A 5,492-nucleotide genomic window follows, 5' to 3' on the forward strand; every position below is an offset into this window, starting at 1 on the left:
TGTTCTTGATGGCGGATACTTTCTCTGGATCTGGCTTGAGACCGTCTGCTGAGAGCCGATGCCCGAAGTAACTTACTTCAGTGGCTCCGACGGTGCTCTTTTCTGGGTTGAGCCGGACTCCTCTCTCCCTTGACCTCTGCAGCATAGTACGGAGCCTTCTTTCAGGCTCCTCCCTGGTCGCTCCGTAAATGAGGATGTCATTAACGATTGCGAGAATGCCGTCAAGGCCCTCATAGGTTTCGTTTATTTTCCGCTGAAATTCATCCTGTGCTGAGATGAGTCCAAATGGTAACCGCAGGAATCGGTAACGCCCGAACGGCGTGCAGAACGTTGTGAGTTTGGACGATTCCTCTGACAGTTTGATGGCCCAATATCCTGAGCGGGCGTCCATTACGCTGAAGTAGCGCGCTCCGGCTAGCTCAGACCTGATGTCCTCCAGTGTTGGTAGTGGGTAGTGCGGGCGCATAATGGCCTTGTTCAAGTCACTAGGGTCTAGGCATACTCTGAGCTTGCCTGTCCGTGGTTTTTCAACGACCACTAGCCGATTTACCCACTCTGTTGGTTCAGTTATCTTGGCGATGATGTATGTGTTCTCCATCTCTCGTAGCTCTACCTTCAATTGGCAGCGTAGCTTGTGTGGAAGCTTTCTTGGAGGGGCCGCCACGGGTATGCGTTTGGGTCCAGGTGGATTTTGCATTCCCCGGGAAATAATCCGATCCCTTTGAACACGTCACTAAATTCCTCCATCACTGTAGTTTCTCAAGCGGCGGCAGCGCAGTGACTGACAGCACTAACTTGATGAGATCCATGACCAGGCATGCTTGTAGACCTAGCACAGGGGGCGCTTGCGTTTCTACGATGTAAAAGTCCAACATCATGCAGCATGCTTTATATTTGCAATTTATTGTGCATGTGCCTTTTACTTTTAGCTGTTCTCCCCCGTAGCCTGTCAGTCTGCGTGTGGTGGGTTGAAGCTTAGACTCCTGTTTCAGGCAGTGGTACTCTCTCAGAGGAATTATGTTCACCTGGGCCCCAGTATCTAGCTTAAACCTCAGATCTGTTCCCTGCTTGCCCATTTCAATAAATGCAAAAGCCTGCTCTATTTCTGCAACACGCTCTCTCTGCACTGCATCTACAAATAATTCGTCTGTATCTGACACAGGGCTTTGGCTTACTTCATGTACTGTCTTCCTAGTGTACTGGCTAGATTTACAAACAGCACTAAAATGATTTAGTGTTGAACATTTAGCACACTGTCTTCCTTTAGCTGGGCAGTCTTCTAAGTTCCTATGCCATTTATTACCACAGTAGCCACAGTTCTTTGTCCGTTTTGCGCCTCTATCACTCACACGCATGTTTTTCGTTTCCTCTACGGCACCGTTTGATGCGCGCCATTGTACTGCATGTACCAGCTGCTGTTCGCGCGTGCTACTGGTGACTCCGCTGAGAGCGTTAGTCTGCGTCTGGGTTAGCTTGTGTGATCTAGCTATATCCGTGGCTTTGTCTAGCTTTAACTCGGATCCAACGTTGAAGAGCTTTTCTCTCACTTTAGCTGAATGTATCCCAAACACAACGCGGTCACTGACCATCTCATCCCTGTTCACATAATCACAATCCTTTACTAGCAGCTTCAATCCGGTCACAAATTGCTCAAATGATTCACTAGGTCCCTGCACTCTTTCCTGGAACTTATTCCTGACAAATATTGTGTTCTTTTTGGGTGTTACATATGCCTCAAAACGGTCATAGTACCCTGTCAGTACATTTACTTCCTCCGCAGTCAGGACCCACATATTAAAAATGTCTCGCCCTTTCTCTCCTACCCACAGGAGTAAATAGCTTCATCTTTTCACTTCACCTTTGCTTTGTAGCGGAACGGAAAACATCAGTCCAACATGCTGCTTGAACTTTCTCCATTCTCCCGGCAAATCGAGAGAGTCCCAATCCATGCGGGGCGACGGCACTCCTGTCGGTTCCATGTTAGTGTCGGTTCTGCTCCTCTATTCTGACACCATGAAATGTTCCCATGTATTGAATAAACTGCAGGACAATTTCTTCAGGCTTTGAGTTGTGTTTTTATTCCAACAGGTCATCTACATCCAACTTCTCTACCGATAGCTGTCTCTCCTACTGACTTCCTGTATCCAAGCTAGGACCCCTCCCGGGCCACCTTGAGCATGTAGTTGCCTAAACAGATGCCTGATTAAAATGCCACTCATCCAACATAGGGTCTTCATTGGCCATGAATATTACAATTGGTATCGGATTAACACTACTTAATAGCAAGGACTACTACACAGGCAGTGTTTATGACACTTTTGGTGTACATTTCTGTCAAAAAGTAGAGCATATAAAGACCTAAGTGCCACTGCACGTAATCAATCCCTCCAGGATTTTGGGATGTTGCGTTCGCGCCAAATAACCCGAATTCGACTGAACCCAGTAAAGTCAGAGTGGCCTCGCAACTGTGTTCGATACCCAGTAATTTCCCTACACACTTTGTCAAATACATTTTTTCCCAGCAGCATTGAAACGCACCTGTCTAATGGTGCGTTCCATTTGCCTGAAAGGTTAGAAGACGGAGCTGGGAATGACATCACACCCGAGTTGTGAGCATTCCATTTAAAAGGTCAACAATCAAGGTGGCCACAATCACCAAAGCTATTTTTTCGTTTGCATTATCTAAGTAAAACAACTTATGGGAAAATATGCACTCTTTCTGCCACTTTCAAACACGGAGGATTAAGAGTAAATACAGACGCTATTGCCAGCAATGTAGAACGTATAGAACACATGAAATACATTTAGTTTACATTTTTGTAACGTTACCATATATACAGTAGGTGTTCAACGATACATGGTACATGGCTAATTAAGTGCAAAAAAAAAAAACAATTTAGAAGTGCTGATAACTGATATCATTGAAGCCAATATCATTGTTTGTCCAGAACAGCAATCTATAAAGCCAACTCGGGTGGTGAGGATGCTCCGACTTTGAAATGAAGTTGGAAATCTGACCTCGAAGGGTGTGCCAGTTGAAATTCTAACTAGAAACTCGAAAACTTCCCAATACAAATGGAACTCTCCATAACCAATAAGATGTCTCCCTGCATCTCCCCATGTCGTCATTTGCTTGTTTACATTAACAACGTTTACTTCAATCACTCATTCATTACCCCTCATTGACCAACAAAAATCAGCGCCATTAATCGCTCTAAAAGGTTACACAAATGTTCTGACGTAAAGTGCAGAAAAACTTTGTGGGGGACAACGTTAATATACATTTGATGAAACGTGATTATATACATGTATAGTGTAAGTACATGTTGTATATGTGCATGTGTGTGTACAATATGTAAGTACAGTGAATATTCGAGATGTCCGATAATGGCTTTTTGCTGATAACCGATATTGTCCAACTCTTAATTACCGATTCCAATATCAACCGATACCGATATATACGGTGGTGGAATGTGTTAAACCTTGGCGAGAATGAGGACTCAGGTGCAGAAGGGGGACGATATATACATGTATATTGCAGCGTCCCGGGAGAGTTAGTGCTGCAAGTGATTCTGGGTATTTGTTCTGTTCAGTGTTACGGTGCAGATGTTCTCCCGAAATGGGTTTTGCATTCTTGTTTGGTGTGGGTTCACAGTGTGGCGCATACCTTTAAGGTTTATTGGTGCTCTGTACTTCTCCCTATGTCCGTGTACTCAGCGGCATTTTAAAAAGTCAAACTTTTTGAAACCCATACCGATAATTTTGAAACTGATACCGATATTTTCCGATATTACATTTTAAAGCATTTATCGGCCGAAAATATCGGCAGTCCAATATTATCAGACACCTCTATTGAATGGATGTGTGGATGCATGTATGCGGATATGTACAAACCCCGTTTCCATATAAGTTGGGAAATTGTGTTAGATGTAAATATAAACGTAATACAATGATTTGCAAATACTTTTCAACCCATATTCAATTGAATGCACTACAAAGACAAGATATTTGATGTTCAGACTGAAAAACTTTATATATTTTTTTGCAAATAATAATTAACTTAGAATTTCATGGCTGCAACACATGCCAAAGTAGTTGGGAAAGGGCATGTTCACCACTGTGTTACATCACCTTTTCTTTTAACAACACTCAATAAACGTTTGGGAACTGAAGAAACTAATTGTTGTAGCTATGAAAGCGGAATTCTTTCCCATTCTTGTTTTATGTAGAGCTTCAGTCGTTCAACACTCCGGGGTCTCCGATGTCGTATTTTACGCTTCATAATGCCCCACACATTTTCGATGGGAGACAGGTCTGGACTACAGGCAGGCCAGGAAAGCACCCGCACTCTTTTAACAAAGCCACGCTGTTGTAACACGTGCTGAATGTGGTTTGGCATTGTCTTGCTGAAATAAGCAGGGGCGTTGTCCATGAAAAAGACGGCGCTTGGATGGCAGCATATGTTGTTCCAAAACCTGTATGTACCTTTCAGTGATAATGGTGCCTTCACAGATGTGTAAGTTACCCATGCCTTGTGTGAAGACTCTTCTTCGGCATGGTAATGCCGGTGTGGTTTTCCCGTGGATGCGTCGAAGCAGAACACAGCAAAAGTAAGATATAAGGTATTTATTTAATAACAAAAGTCTATGAACAAAAATACTGGTGTAAAGAGAAAGAGTAAACAAAACATTTAGCATGAAAGCTAGACAATAAAGTGGCTTGGCGTGAGAGCTAGCGAGAAAATACATACGAATGATGAGAGTCGTCACTGATGCGCGTGGGCAAATTAGGATCCGAGAATGAGTAAACAGAAAAGGTGAGCTTAAATAGGAGGGTGAAAATTAGTAGCAGGTGTGCGGGGCGAGACTAACAGGTGGACTGATGTGTAACCATAGTGATGGACAAAAACAGGAAATAAACGGGTCGGACTGAGAATGAAAAAAACAAACACGTGAAGATCTGAGCAGCAGATCGCAACAGTATTCCCCCCCAACAAAAGACAGATACCAGATGTCTTAAAAAACAAACAAAACTTGAACCCCCTCCCCAAAACCAGAAAGTTCACAAACGAAGGGAGGGCGGAGGGAGGCCACGGTGGAGGGTCGCCAGATCGCATGTCCCCGAATCCACCGAGGACACATCATGTGGCGGCGGCGGGTGGAACGCTGCTGCCGAAAAAGTTTTGGCGGGCGACCTCGAAAAGGCCACATTAGTGGCCGCCTCGCAGGATGAGGTGCCCGGCGAGGCGGACGACCCGGGCACGGCCACATCCGTGGCCGACATGGAGGAGGGAGTATCTGGCGAGGAGGATGACCTCGCAGAGGCCACGCCCGTGGTCGACGTGGTGGACGACGCCTCAGCACCGAAATCCCAGCAGGCTTGGAAGCAGCAGACGAGGGTGCGGGGACTGCAGCCAAAGCAGGCCCGAGTGCAGCTGGCGAGGATGATGCGGGTGCTGCAGCCGCAGGAGTCGTCGGAGGCGGCCTGGGAGC

The 5,492-nt window shown here is 45.4% G+C and overlaps 1 long non-coding RNA gene across 1 annotated transcript; it reads left to right on the plus strand.

The window, feature by feature from the left end:
* The first annotated feature begins 1,877 nt into the window (after positions 1–1,877).
* Positions 1,878–2,223, plus strand: LOC133536599 (uncharacterized). Its single transcript, XR_009802499.1, has 2 exons — positions 1,878–1,979; positions 2,089–2,223. It is a non-coding gene; the product is annotated as an uncharacterized LOC133536599 (long non-coding RNA).
* Positions 2,224–5,492: the final 3,269 nt, after the last annotated feature.

Source organism: Nerophis ophidion, linkage group LG17 (genome assembly GCF_033978795.1).
Source record: "Nerophis ophidion isolate RoL-2023_Sa linkage group LG17, RoL_Noph_v1.0, whole genome shotgun sequence".
NCBI lineage: Eukaryota > Metazoa > Chordata > Actinopteri > Syngnathiformes > Syngnathidae > Nerophis > Nerophis ophidion.